Consider the following 15,011-nt stretch of genomic DNA (forward strand, 5'->3'; position numbering starts at 1 on the left):
ATTAACATGGTAATCATAACTTCCCATATGGATGCTGAGTCAATTCATTCCGGCTGCCTTCCACCTGTCCCCACCAACCACCTGGAACAAGTTTTCCTTCTCCCCTACTGCGCCTCTAGCCTTTCACTCCTCTTTATCTTTCATAACACTTATTACTCCCTGACAATATATCATACGAGTTTTTTGTTGAGTCATTCCCCCATGAGGCTGTAAGTTCCAAGAAGGCAGACATGTCACGGAACTAGGGAAATAGCCAACGAACAAGATGAACTGTGCCTGGTACGTGGGAGGACTTCAGGCAGATTTGTTGAATGGATAAATTTAGAAAATTAGAAGATACAGATAAAAGAACTTACATTATCCTTACCCCTACCACCTAGAGATATCTGTCAAATATTTTTCTATGCGTAAATAGATGTAGCTTATAAAATAAAGTAAAAATAACTTAGGTGAAACAATGTCTAATGTAGTACTGTCTTCCATACTTCAAACTCTCTGAATAATTCACTGTATCGTTAATATTCCCTCTTGGTCACCAAATGGCTACAACAGTTCTCCATTCCCCCAGTGGTCCCTCCAGGATGTCAGTGTTTTGGGGTTTTTTTTTTGCTACATGGTACCTAGGACCAAGCACAATACTCCAGATGAATTCTGGCCAGCACACTTCTATGTGCCAGGGACCATGCCAATTGCCTTATATGGGTTTTCACTGAATTCTCACTCAACAAGATAGAAGTAATTATTACTTCATTCTGCAGATCAGAAACTGAGGCACAGTAAGTTTTTCTAGTACTTAAAACCAGAACCTCTCCAGCTGACCTACCGTATTCATCAATACTGCATCTCATTTACCATGGGTATCCAGGGTCAAATGTTTTAGATCACATGATCTGACGTGGCCCAGGCAGAGAATCTGAGGAGCCAAGACTGCGGACCTGGATGGCGCCCAGCACCAGATGGTTTCTAGCAGTGTCGCACAAACTGGAAACACCACTGGCACCAGAAGGGAGTTGCGGTGAGATCCCCTGTACTTGCTTCGTCAGTGCCCAGCGCTGGAGGCAAAAAGCACGGTGCAGGTGAAGGGCAGGGAGTACTCTGTGACCAGACAAACCCAGAAAGACCCCGTTCCTGTAAGTGAGCCATTAACCCACCCAAGCAGGTGTGCCTCCCACCCATCTGCCAGTGCCGGCCTGGCCAGCGCCTGGGGAGTGTTTCACAATCCCTTGCCAAATCACGAAGATGTCAGAACTGCAGATGAAAGATGTAACGCGAGCAAGTGAGCCACAGACTAGAACAAAACACTGTGGTTTGGGTCCAGCTTGACAGCATTCCGGCTCCTTTCCTGTAAGGAGCTGCTCTGAGGGCGAAGGCACCCTACCCTCCCACTTGGCCTCTAGAAACCACAACGCAATACGAATTCAAAAGGCACCTGACAGCTCAGCATTATTTTAATAAACAAAGCCTCCCTTTCTTCCCCCTCTACCTACAAAGAACACGTTTTATCACATATGCCTTGACAACTTTCTCTCTTACAAATTGATTCCTCTTTCCTGCTCCCTCCATTTCGCCAGGCAAACTCTGAAATGCTTAAGTACAGTGGAGGGTGTGGCAGAGCTCAATGCAGACGGGGACGCTGAGGACAACGTGAGGTCTCCTGCATGCGTGCTCACCTCCACCCCGCCGCTGTCGAGGGCCTGCTGTACGGCCCTTGGAAGAGAAGCAGCAGAAAGGATACAGGGGAGGCCACGCCGGGTGGCTGATGAAAAAAATTCCTTTGGGTGCAGATAGTATCCGTCGCTTCTGACTTTCTCTAAATGGAAGGAGCCCCCAGTGGGGAGACACTGTCTTTGAGCCTCTAGTGCACAGCCCCCAACAAAGCCAAGCACAGTCTGACCTCACTGAAGGATGGTGGCAGAGACAGACACGCTGGTTGCTCAGGAAGGTGGGGAGCTTTGGGGCAACCAAACAGCACACACTCTCCTAGAAGGAAGAGGTTCTCTCATCACACATTTGGGTGTGGCACTGCTTTCTTCCCATCACCTCAGTTCATGTGCAAACTAAACTCTTCCTGTGCTTACAAGGGAGGAACTACATATTTTCCCAAGCTCACGAAGTGCAACCTTAATCATTAGATCCAACACACCAGAGAAAAAGAGGTGACACCTAATCCTGGAGTTTCCTGTACTGTCTATGCTCTCCCCAGCACCCCCTCCCTCTTACCTCCTTAGAGACACGGCACTAGAATGCAAACAGGAAATTCCCTAAAGCTGCCCAATTTTGTTTCCTGTAAGCAGAAAGGCAGTGTACAGAGAAAATATTAAAGACTCCTAGGCTGTTTAAGAATTAAACATTTCTAACCTACATAAAAATATCAAAGGAAATCCTAAATCTGGCAGTGACTAGAAATACTGCCGTTTCAACAACACAAAACCAAAATTTACTCAAACTATTAAAGCTAAGCTTCGCTGCTAAAGAAGTTGACACTGTCAATCACTAGGCACAGGGCTGGAAAACATGGTGAGCAAGCGTTTGCCTGATATTCAGAAGCCTTCTCCTCAGAGGCCTGAGTGAGTCGCCCTGTTCATTTGCCCTGTTGTCAAGATTCTGAATGCTAGCGTGGGTCGTGTTATACTTTAAACGCAAACACCACTCTGAGATGAGTAAACAAGGATGACAAAATCCAAAGACTCTGTGAGATAGTCTTCCTGCCAATCTTAATCCAGGCCATCATTTATTTAAAAAAAAAAAAAAATTGAGCTTAGCTTTGGGCTCCCAGAAAAATATCACAAATGTGAAGCAGGATTATTTAGCTCCAAGGCAAGAAGGATGAAGGCAAATTAGCACTAGCCGATAGGCAAATGACGAGCTCTTACACTGAGGGCAGTCACCAGTGTACCCAGTCCAAGACAATGAGTTTACATTTCAGCTTGAGGATTCAGGTTTGCTCTCAACACCTCTCCTGACAGTGGAGCTTGTTGTGTCTTCAAAGGTGCAGTAATGCTATGGAATTTCTCTCCGGGAAAACCTTTCAAGGCAGGGGCCAGTTTCCTCTCTCCGGGCTGATGTGGGTACAGTCCTGCCTGGGAATTTAGTCTACTGTCTCTCAAAATTCATTCCAGTCTGATGATTCCCTCATTTTACACCAATAGATGTGCCGGGCGAAAAAGGTGAGTCAACACACAGATTATGGAGGACGTTTCTTTTCATGTGGCAAAGGAAAACAGAGGTTATTTCAAGGGAGGCAAGGGCACCACAGAGTAAGCTTTTTTGACTTGTTTTCTTGGCTTTTTAAAATCCTGGCAATCATGCTCTGGCTAACAGAGCAACATTTACAGAAGCACACGATCGGAGCACTTCATTCCTTGCTGCACTGTGGCGCCGAGAGCTGTGGCATTTACATACCTTCAGGGCCAGGGCTACCCAGGAAAATGACTGCAGTGGAACTGGATGTTTATTTAAAGTGACTGATACATAAAGGATTAGCTCCACTTCCCCCCATATAATGGGCTAGAGAGAAAAGGTAAAAACCACCACCTTAAATTTGCAATGGAACAGGTCTCAACTCCCTTTTGACCTTTAAAACAATCTTTCCTGGGGCAGAGACACCTAATCTACAGCTACCAACTTGCCCTTTCATTGGCCATCTTAAAAGAAAGTAAAATTATTCAAAAGTTGCCTACTATCTCAAGATTTTAAAAATTAGAAATTTATCTCATCTCATTCCAGATATTACATTCTTTTGGGCAACAGATTTATGTTCACGAAGAAAAAGTGGGAACCTATCAAATCATTTCCTGGGGAAACAAAGAGCCTGAGAGTCTGCTTACAAAGCAAGGTCAAGTTGACTTTTCTTCAGTTACTCCACATACCTAGTGCAGTATAAACCACGGGCTCGCCACAGCAAGCCGACTTGGAGCTCCTGCACTGTACATGCTCAAGTCAACGTGGCAACTAGACAGCCTTAAGGAACTGATAACTCAAATGAGGAGTGTCAGAATTTGGCTGAAAAGGTGCTCTTTTTTTCTTAATAAATTCCAGATGTTAAGAGTAGCTATCCATCTAGAGACCAGTTCTTTACATAATCTGTTCTTTAAAACCTTCTGAAAAAATGTAATTGCGTTTCTTTCTCCCACTGCATTTTATGGACAAAAAGGCAGTTATTCATGTACTTAAAAAAAAAAACAACTTAGAAAAATTAGTTATTCCCCATAAGTTAAACGATTTCCACAGAAATACATTAATGGAGTATATGGAATGATAAATCTATGCTATGAAAGATGATAATAGAAAGCAGACCTCGCCTATGGTGAGTTCAAATTCCAGAATATATCATATGCACAAAACTCTTGTGGTTTATGGAATTCTGAATCTCCAAGTTTGAATAGTGGGTGCAGGCCACAGCTTTCCTGAAGTCTTTTTTTTTTTTTTTTTTTTTTAATATATTAAGCCTTTCCAGCAAGTGGGGTGGGGGAAGCAGAGAAGAAGGCAAACAGATTGGAGGTGGGAGGGGTGAGCAAGGCAGGGACAAAGATTTGGCAAGGCTAATACCATGCACTGCCTTTCACCCCTTAAAGTCAGTATAGCAAAGATCCCCTGAATTGGGGCTAGACCAGTAGCAACAGCTTAGGCAGGCTTCAGCCCCCATCATATCCACAGCTCTCCTGCAGGCACCCAATAGAAACAATCATGTAAAGATGGTGTTGGCTAAGAAAACAGAGCTTTAAGACAAGCTCCCTGTGCCCCCCGCCTCCCCCAATCCCTTGCCCCAGAGCATTCTGTATAGAAATTCTGCAACTGCCACAGTCCACACTACTCTGCCACGGGAGAGGGGAAAGGGAAGACACTGATTTGCATCCCTCTTGCTGTTTTGTGGGGAAGCAGGAAAAGGGAAAGGATAAAGGGGAAGGAATTCAATCCAAAGGGCAGGGGGAAAGGGGAAATAGAATGGGTATGCCATACACATGGAGGCGGCCACTAATTCTGAAGGAAGCCAAGAAACCCAGAAGGAGAAAGGAAAATATGAGAAAATAATTACAGGAATTAGCATGATAGGTTTAAAAAAATGGGCCTGTTGGGGAAAAAAAAAAAAAACCCAAGCTCATAGATACAGAGAACAAGCTGGTGGTTGTCAGAGGTGGGGTGTGGGTAAAATGGGTGAAGGGGGTCAAAAGGTACAAACTTCCAGTTATAAAATAAGTATGTCCTGGAGATGTAATGCATAGCATGGTGCCTATAGTTAATAATACTGTCCTGCATATTTGAACGTTGCAAAGAGAAGAGATCTTAAAAGTTATCATCACAAGAAAAAAAATTCTGTAACTGTGTGGTGACGGATATTAACTATACTCATTGTGGTGATCATTTCTTAATATATACAAATGTTGAATTATCACATCATACACTTAAAACTAATATACTCTTGTATGTCCATTATACCTCAATTTTTTTTTTTTTAAAAAAGGCCGTTCGAAAGACTTCTTTCTGCAAGACAATTCCTGCACCTAAATGTGACAAGCCTTCATCTTGCATCACCACCTGTAATGCCATCCCCACAAACTCCCAGCCAGCATTCCAAGGAGGCGCTTGCATGCTCAGGTAACTGGGTGGAGTGGACCGAAAATCAGCTCAATCAGCTCTTTTGTTCTCAAAAAAAAAGAACTCTCTCATTCAGATCCGGTCAAACTGCTTAGGTGCAGAGCCAAGGGGTTAATGTTCAAGTTCAGAAACTCTGTACGGGTCATATTCTGGCCCTGCGGAGACACACAAGGGCGGGTTTCTTAAAATGCGTCGACTTGCCCTCTTCCCCATGACAGGTCACCTTTTGAACTACTGGGGGATGACCTGGGAGAAAAATAGAAAGCTTTGGAGCCAAGCACTCCTGTGAGAATGTAGGGAACAATCAGAGGGCTGTCTAGAAAACAAAATGCCTCATTTCTTTAATAGTAGCTATTCAGGTAGCAAGAGGCAATTCAGAAATGGCCAGCAAAGCACAATGATTGAGAAATCGGCATAACTGATACATTTCTATTCTGCTCCAGCATTTATGCACTGCACAATTTCACTTTAGTTAAATAAAGTACTTTCTTCTGGAGATGGCAAGTACGTGATACTATGGCCATAGCTACTATAATAGAATAAGATGGATCTACCCCACATACATCAACTCCGATGTAAAATTCTTAGGATTTTTTATAAGATGCACACGTGTATTTTTTTGAAAGGACAAGATCATTAGCAGGTCTGGTCTTCATGGAAAGAAGTAATTAACGGTGTCTAAATTAAATTTTTTCTTTCTTTCTTTACAGCAACTACTTCTTTTAAACAAGGACATGTGGAGTCATAGGATTATTTCTTTCATCTTTTTTCTCCTTTTCTTCAATGGACTTTATTTCTACCCCATGGCAGAAACCAACCTTCTCTTGTAGAACTGGGCAATATATCATATATCGTTTTCCCATCTCTTAGGCAGGAAGTTACATTTCTGAAAACTTCTGACAAACCACAACTGTATGAACGGTGCCTTGCATGTGGGCGCACATGGGTACCCACGCACGCGCCTCTGCGCCTATAATTAAAGTATCTCAGGGCCCAACCTCGTCTACCCTCACCCACTCCTGTTTTCTTATCTGTTCTGTGGAAGCTAATACCTACCCTACCCACTTCCCAGGGATACTGGGAAAAGCGGAAACGTTTATGTAAGTGTTGTATGTTGTACGCACTATTAAAATGTTAGTTATGATATATGATACAGTTCAAAATGTTATTTACTGACCTTTATATGTAACTCCCCTTACTTGGGTCCTTAAAATTCATCTCCAACACACTTTATAAAGTTTGACAAGAAGTCACGTCATGGTCTACAGGCTCTCTGCTAATAGAGTCAGTAGTTACAGCATAAGCAATCACCTCTGACATGTCCTGCTCCCACAAAGGAGCCTTAAGGAGCACTAATCTCTAAGGACAAGACTTGAAATTTGAGGGTCAGGACCCATATACTGCCAAATCACTTTCAATATCATTACACTAATAGGAGTCTCCTAAAGTAAAGGATGGGTATTTGGTTCCCATACTGGGATTATTTCATCCTGAACTGAGACTTCACTGAAGTGCTGGGGATGAGCGTTCCTAAAGCTTTGGCTTCAGATATGCTGGGTGTTCTTGAGAACCATTTCTGTTTTGTAGGGGTGTTTGGCCATGCCCTTATCAAATCACAGAAAGTTCCTGGAAGTTTACTCAAATGTCTTCCCTCAGCACAAAAACCATCTAATCACAAACGCATACATCCACAAGGAAGTTCTGAGACAAATTCTGCAGAGCACAACCACAGCATGCTACAAGATCGTTTCCCAGCAGAAGGGAGCCATTTTCTTGACTCTAAAGACTAACAGATGAAGCACAGACAATAGAGCTTTCTCATCACTCTGGTACAGATTAGCCTGCATTTCTGCACCAAAACGTATTAAGCTCCTGTCTGGCAATTAGCTGACAAGGGCAAAAATGCACAGACAAGCAGAAGGTGGAAACCCCTTTAACCCAGGAAACCTCACTGGTGGCTCTGCATCCCGTATCATTTCACAGTGGTTATTGGACAGCCTCCAACAAAAGAAGCAGCTATGGCAAAGAAATTCTCCAGAAATTGTGAAGTTTCAAGGCACAGAAAGTTTCAGAGATGTCTGCTTGTCAACCAGGAAGTCCTGGAGCTCGTCAGTAATTGACACCGTTGCAGGAAGCCCCCTCAAAGAAAGGCTCGTCCTTCCCTGTCCCTATAATCCATCTACCAAGAGCCGAACTTTTTGACTTAGAAAAGGTAAAATGGAAAGCTATCCAATTGTGGTTGGCCGTCTTCAGGCACTGTGGGAGCCCTGGGAAAGAAGAGAATTATTACTTAAGGAAAGGATTGTGTGTGAGAACATATAAGGCACTTTTTTCCACTCAAGGAGTGGAAGACAGTAGCAACACATACCAAGGACAGTACAGACCAAATGAATATAATTCAGCTCAAACAATCCAGGTACCTGACTTCATACTGATGACCAAATCCTGCTTAAAAATGAGACTGTCACAGCTTCTGTCCATGTGACCACGGAAGAATGCAAGTAAGCATCTTTAGGTGTCAAATCACCTCTTGAAAGTTATTTAACAGCCAAGGCAAGATTTTGGAGGTTATTACAGCTACTTAGCTTCTTCAGCAATTCATTTGGATACAGAATACGCTCCATTTCCGTTTCACACTATATGTGGTTACCTACTTCTTACAGCTTTATAGCTAAGACATCTTTCCTTTGCACGTACATCTCTTCCCCTTTGTACAAAACCTTGTCTGAATAAAAAGGGATGGGGTCGCAAGTATACCATTTTACTCTTTCCCCACACCTTTTAAGCACTGACAGAACCCAGAACAAACCAGGCTACAAGAAAGAAGACCCCCAGCTATGGCCATCTGTCCATCTTGTAATTACCTACATGCTGGAGGTACCATAATTTAACCATCAACCCATTATTGTATGTGTAACCAATTTTCCTTGTTGAATAATGCTGCAATGAAGAACATTAGGACAAATTCTTAGAAATGAAATTAGCATTTGGACAAAGCTTCTGAGTGTGAAACTGCCTCCCCCACAAAAGCTATTGCAAGATATACTTCTGCCAGCTCTATCTATTTTGCTTTACTCCCAACAGCCCTAAATATATCACTTAAATATGTATTTTTTACCAATATGGTTCCAAGATGACTTTTAGTCTTCATTTCCTTGATTAAATTTAAACTTTTCCCCTAAATCTACTGGACACGTGGCTTTGTTTTTTAATGGCCTGTTCACATTCTTTGCCCATTTTGACACAATGTTGACTTCTTAGAGTTTGATACGTATTACAAATATTAACCTTTCACCATATGTATTGCAAATCTTCTTTCCCAGTTGTCTATTCACCTTATAATTTACATAGCATTTTGACATCTGTATGTTTGATATTTTTATGTTGCCTCCATAAATCTTTTCCTTTACAGATTTTTCCCTCGGCTTTTTGTTTAGAAAGTCCTTCTCCACTCTGTTCAGATAGTTACCTACATTTTCTTTATTGTGATTTTTTAAAATGTGGTCAGTCATTTTTTGTAAAAAATTATTTATTTACTTATTTATTTTTGGCTGCGTTGGGTCTTCGTTGCTGCCCGTGGGCTTTCTCTAGTTGTGGTGAGCGGGGGCTACTCTTCGTTGTGGTGCGCAGGCTTCTCATTGCGGTGGCTTCTCTTGTTGTGGAGCATGGGCTCCAGGCGCACGGGCTTCAGTAGTTGTGGCATGTGGGCTCAGCAGTTGTGGCTCGCGGGCTCTAGAGCACAGGCTCAGTAGTTGTGGCGCACGGGCTTAGTTGCTCCATGGCATGTGGGATCTTCCCGGACCAGGGCTTGAACCCATGTCTCCTGCACTGGCAGGCGGATTCTTAACCACTGTGCCACCAGGGAAGTCCCGGGTCAGTCATTTTTAAAAAAACTTTATTCCATGTGGAATTTCATTGTATACATATATTACAAATCTAAACTTTTTGTTTATATTTGTATTTATTCCAGCATTACTGAATAATTAAACCTTTTCTACTTATTGCAGTCATTATGATATAGCTAAATCCTTTTTATATTATTTTAAATTATAGTATTACAATGTTTAATGTTTCATTAATGTACAATATCCTCTTTTTATTGTTTTTCAAGAATATTTTAGCTATTTGTTTATTCTTCCAGATGAAATTACTATGAAGATTTAAAAAATCTCACAGGGCTTTATATCAGAACAACATTAAACTTCCACTCTCCCCCCCAAGTCAATGTGGTCATGTATAAAACTGAATTCCATCTAATAACATGGACAGTCCATCTATCAACTGTAATTTTCATTGTAGTGGCTCTCCTTAACCGAGACACAAATTCCTTGAGGACAAACACAATGTCTGCTTTGCTCCTCAGTGTGTTCCATTCCTAGCACCTAGTACAGCGCAAGCACACATACAATTACTAAATGAAATCAAAGCAACCTAGAACTGTTTTTGTCTTGAGCATCTCCTTTAGTATCTCTTAACTCAAAATAGCTAAACCAGCAACATAACTGTGAATGCACCTGGTGTGTGTAAACTGAGCAAAGGTGTACAAGGGATTTATAGGCTACGGTACCCAAACCTGGCCAATGGAATAACAGCTTCAAAGGTGGTGTCCTTCCTAAATTACCACAATGGGCAAAAGAAAGAGGAGGGTAACACTGCCGCAAAGATGAACTAAAATCAACAGATTAGGAATTCATGCTTGAGAACTGCAGGAACTTTACTAGAGTGAGGTCCTTTTCATATCATTGCCATGGAGGAGTAGAGATCAGCTAACTATTTTTTAAAAGTCCTAGACCCAGTGCTAAGAGAGATTTCGGACATTTAAAGAGCGATGGCCCAGGACAAGGGTAGGTAGAGAGGGAAGTGTCCTAGGTCAAAAAGATGGCCTGAATTAGTGCTCCTGACCTGTCTTCTTCCCAACGCCTTGCTGAAGAGACTCAACTAATAAAAATCAGCCAGCTGATAGAGGCTGTAAGGAATGATGGTGAATTGCACCCAGATTACTGATAAGGATCATTACTGCATTACTCATGACATCTACAGAAAGCCTCTTTTGATCTAACTACTTACTAGTTTTAAGATATATTTACAAAGATTATAGCACTGTAATACTGACAAAAACTAAACAACGGAAATACATCAATGCTCATCTATAGGGGAGTGAATGAACAAACTGTCCATATCCACATTCTGTGGCTGTGAAAAATAAAGATCTATTGGAGATTTTAGAAAACCATGATATATTGTTAAGTTTAAAAAAAAAGAAGACAAGGATGTATATATAGTTTGATCTATTTTTATAAAAATGTTCACCACATATATAAGTACTTGTATATTGTATGTGAGCACAGATGGGTGTTGAAGAATAAATACCAAGTTGGTAACATGGGTTAAGGAGGGAGATGGAATATATGGAGGAAAAGGGGCTGAGTTGGCTTTTGCATGGTACACTCGGCCCTCTGTATTCTGGAATGAAGAACCCGTGGATACGGAGGGCCCACTGTACTATGCTATTTTACATAAGGGACTTGAACAGTCACAGATTTTGGTATCCACAAGCACCCTCGAACCAATCCCCCCCCGCCGGGATACCGAGGGACAACTGTATACTTCTTTGTCATTCGATTTGTTACAATGGGCGTGTGCATTGCTTCTGTGTCTTGAAAGGAAAAGCTAATATATTATTATTCTCCAAAATAAATAGACATGTCAAAATTTTTTCCAAAAATGGATATTAACAATGCAAATGTAAAATTATCTCAGAATTATCAAATGTAGAACAAACAAAATAATGAACCCCATTAGAACATACTTGAGATAGTCAAGCTTTGATGACTCAAAGCTGGAAAGAGGTACTACAATTAGTTTTCCTTTGATTTCAGGGACATTTATTCTGCTTACCTCAAGACAGAGCTAATAAACCAAATGGTTTTGAAAGGTCCTAAATGGTTCTCAACATTTGGGCATATTCCAGGAAGGCTAAGTTAATTTAGCTATTCATAGAGTGGCACATTTGACAGGGAAAATGCAAATCAGATTACTGCAGTTAATGTTTGATTAGCCACTCAAACTGGAGGAGAAGCAGTGACAGGTAAGTAGAGAGGATGCTGCAGCTGCTGTAATTTATTTGACTTCTGAAAGCCTCGTTTGACTTGCTTGGGAAAATGTTTAGGAGGCTGTATGAGATTTGCATGAGATGGCAAATTTGCCGTGGAGCCCCTAGAGGATAAATTAAAGGTCAACCACATGATATTCCTTATCATACACTCTAAAACATAGTCAACTCTAAGGAAGAGCTAAAATAGTCCTCAGTCAACCATCCCTAGAGTACTTTTCATGAATGTTTTCAATCTGTGGGTCATGACCCATGAATGAGTCTAGAAATAAATTTAGTGTGTTGTGATCAGTATGGGTCTAGATGAGAAAAAAAAGTTTAAAAACCACTGCCTTAAATACTCCCCCCTTTCTTTTCCTGCCCCCATCCGTACATTTCCTACTTCCAACCAGCAGGAGCAAAACACTTTCTCTCAAGTCTGTATGGCCACATCCTGTGCTGATTTTCAAGGAGTTAATTTTTCCATTAAAAAAAAAAAAGGTTAAAATATCCATTAGAAAATGCAAGAGATAATTCTATTTTCTCCACCTCTCAGCAAAGTGTGTGTTATAATGGGTAAGAGGCTTTGCCTTTGGACTTCTCCCTGAGAAATAATTTGTAAATTCCCTTCTCTTGTATATTAAAATGTCACATAAAAATAAGGGAGATTACAATAATAAAGTTATAATGCTGGGATCTGGCTAGGTTCCTAAGGATTGCACTCACGGCCCAGCATCAGAAGCTGTAGAACGGGGAGGGCCTGTAGTAACTGTACGCAACGGTAGTAAACCCTCCAATCTGAAATGTTACTTCTTCAGCTGGGCTGCTGGCACTTGGAACTCCAAAGACTACTGCTGCCAGCAGAATCCTCAGGGTAAATGACCTTTACTTTTGAAGCTCCAGCATGTGCCTCACTCTCAGAAGTAAAGCACTGATCACAAATCCGATGGCCATGGGTGACAGCTCCCTTGTACCCCAGACCTGTACATCCAGCTGCATAACAGACCTCTGTACCCAGAGGGATGCAACTCAATATATTCCAAACTCAACCTGTCTTCTTCCTTTACAAGCCAACCCACCACACACATCCACCATGCTGCCCTGTGGGATGCTTCAACTAAATGAGTAAGTGCCAAGAGCCAGGTTCTTCATACCCATTTACCTAAAGCCAGAGACTCAGGCATCCTTTCTGAATTCTTCCCTCTCTCTTATCATCAGTTTCGGTGGATCTTACCTCATACAACTTTCTAGAAAGTGTTCACTCCTCCCCATGCCTCCTATCATCATTCTAGCTCAGGATACTGCTGTTCACCTGGATTACAGCAACAGTGCTGTCACCAGTTCTCCTGCTTTCTCTCCAAACCGTTCTCCAAAACCAGAGCCAAACGCAATCTCAAAATACAATAATGTTTGTTATAAAGCAGAAACTAACACACCATTGTAAAGCAATTATACTCCAATAAAGATGTTAAAAAAAAAATGCAATAATGAGTGTATCACTTCTCTTGCTAAAAGATAAATATAAATAACCACAGCCCTTCAATGGCTGTTCTTTGCCCTCAGGTAGAGTCCAAATATCTCAATGTGGCCTAATAACCCCCCTGCCCGCAAGCTATCTTCTCTTGCCATTTAGAACACACTGCAGTTCTCCAGATAAGCTAACCCTGCATCCCCACCCCTGCCACTCATCTCCACATCACACGCAGGTGGCCTCTGGAGAGACTTCTTGGACCCTGGTGGGCACAGCGCACCTGTGCCTCCTCACTACGCTCACAGCATCTATCACACCACTCAACAGCTCCGCTGCTTGGGTCTCCTCCACCGGGCCTGTGAATTCCTTGACGAGTGGGACTGTGTCCGACTGGTTTACAACCCCCAGCACTGTGCCTGGCACAAAGCAAATGCTGACTACATACACGTTAAAGATGAACATGAATCAGTTCCTCCGTCTGCGGCAGTGGGAACCATGGAAAAGCCAAACCAGGCACTGGAGGTCACTGCTGATTTGCACAATTGCACAATGTGGACTTCCAGCGGTGATTAGGAAACCACAAACCTCTGAGGTGCAGAAGGATGGAAAACCTAGAGCTGGAAGGTCATCCAATGACCCTCTGCTACACAGTCTAAAGAGTGTTCAAGTCAATTATGTAGGTCTGTTTATGATTATAAACAATATCAACATTAAGTGTATTTTACCTTTAAAACCTGGTTTTACTTTACATAAAGAAATTATACCAAAAAAATCACAATTGTAATAGCTATTAGATTTCTCCCTGGCCTTTCCATTTTTTAATCCGTATGTTTGTGTTTCTTGTTAAATAGCTGTAATCATAGCATATGTAGCTTGCTAATTTAGTGCTATTCTGTATAGTTTTTCCCAAGTGGGTACACAGTCTTCATATTCATAATATTAATGACAGAATAAATGCCATCAAGTAAACACACTGTAATTTTCTTAATCATATTTAGGTAATTTCTAATCTTTACTAGTTTAAATCATGCTGTAAGAGATCCATAAAACAAATATATAAATTTTTTTTCTAATTAGGACACGATTTTTTCGCCCCTCATTTTAGAGGATTCCTTTGCCACTGGAAAGAACCTGAAAAGAATGCATGCTTGGGACACTGTCCACTTGAACAATATTAAAAGTAGTGGCTAGTGTAATTATGGAAGAAAGGGCTTGCAGATCAAAACACATGCCTGGTAGAGGAATGAGCAAGAAAGGAAGCTGTAAGTGGTGATGGAGAAGACAGAAGGAGGAAAGAGATGTTGCTGAAATACAGGATAAGCAGGAATTCAGACAGGCAAGGTCCAAGTGGAACATGTTCCTGAAGGGCCAGAGAGTAGCAATTCTAGAGTCACGCTCGGTTCTCAGACAGTTAACTAAGACTCTACCCTGCAGCTGTCCTTGCTCAGAAACAGGACATCCCAGGGGTGAGTGGACCATTTGACATCTCAGAGCACAGCAGCTTTTCCAGCAAGTGCTAGGTATCCCATATAAACATGAAAGCCATGACTGACAGCAGAGGATTCTGACCTTTTTCTAACACCTGGGGGATGAGAAGGCAAGAAGAGGAAGAGCAAACAAGGGGAAAGTGGCTGCCAGGGCAGAAAATTTATTTAGGAGGGACACTTCGGGGAGCATATCTGAAGGAACAGTAGAATCTCAACCTACTCTGCCATGAACATGGGTCACTCAATGCCACCTCCTTGCCCCCAAGTCCAGACCTTGCAGGGACAGTTCAACTTCTGCTGACAGCCTGGTTCCTCCCTCAGCTTCCTATCATGAAAATTGGGTTCAGCACTCAAATAAATGTCATTT

The 15,011-nt window shown here is 41.9% G+C and overlaps 1 long non-coding RNA gene across 1 annotated transcript; it reads left to right on the plus strand.

Moving 5' to 3' along the window:
- Positions 1-5,469: 5,469 nt before the first annotated feature.
- Positions 5,470-13,814, plus strand: LOC309622405. Its single transcript, XR_014240836.1, has 2 exons — positions 5,470-5,595; positions 6,306-13,814. It is a non-coding gene; the product is annotated as an uncharacterized lncRNA (long non-coding RNA).
- Positions 13,815-15,011: the final 1,197 nt, after the last annotated feature.

This window comes from Balaenoptera borealis (genome assembly GCF_965194805.1).
Source record: "Balaenoptera borealis genome assembly, contig: HAP1_SCAFFOLD_2486, whole genome shotgun sequence".
Lineage (NCBI taxonomy): Eukaryota > Metazoa > Chordata > Mammalia > Artiodactyla > Balaenopteridae > Balaenoptera > Balaenoptera borealis.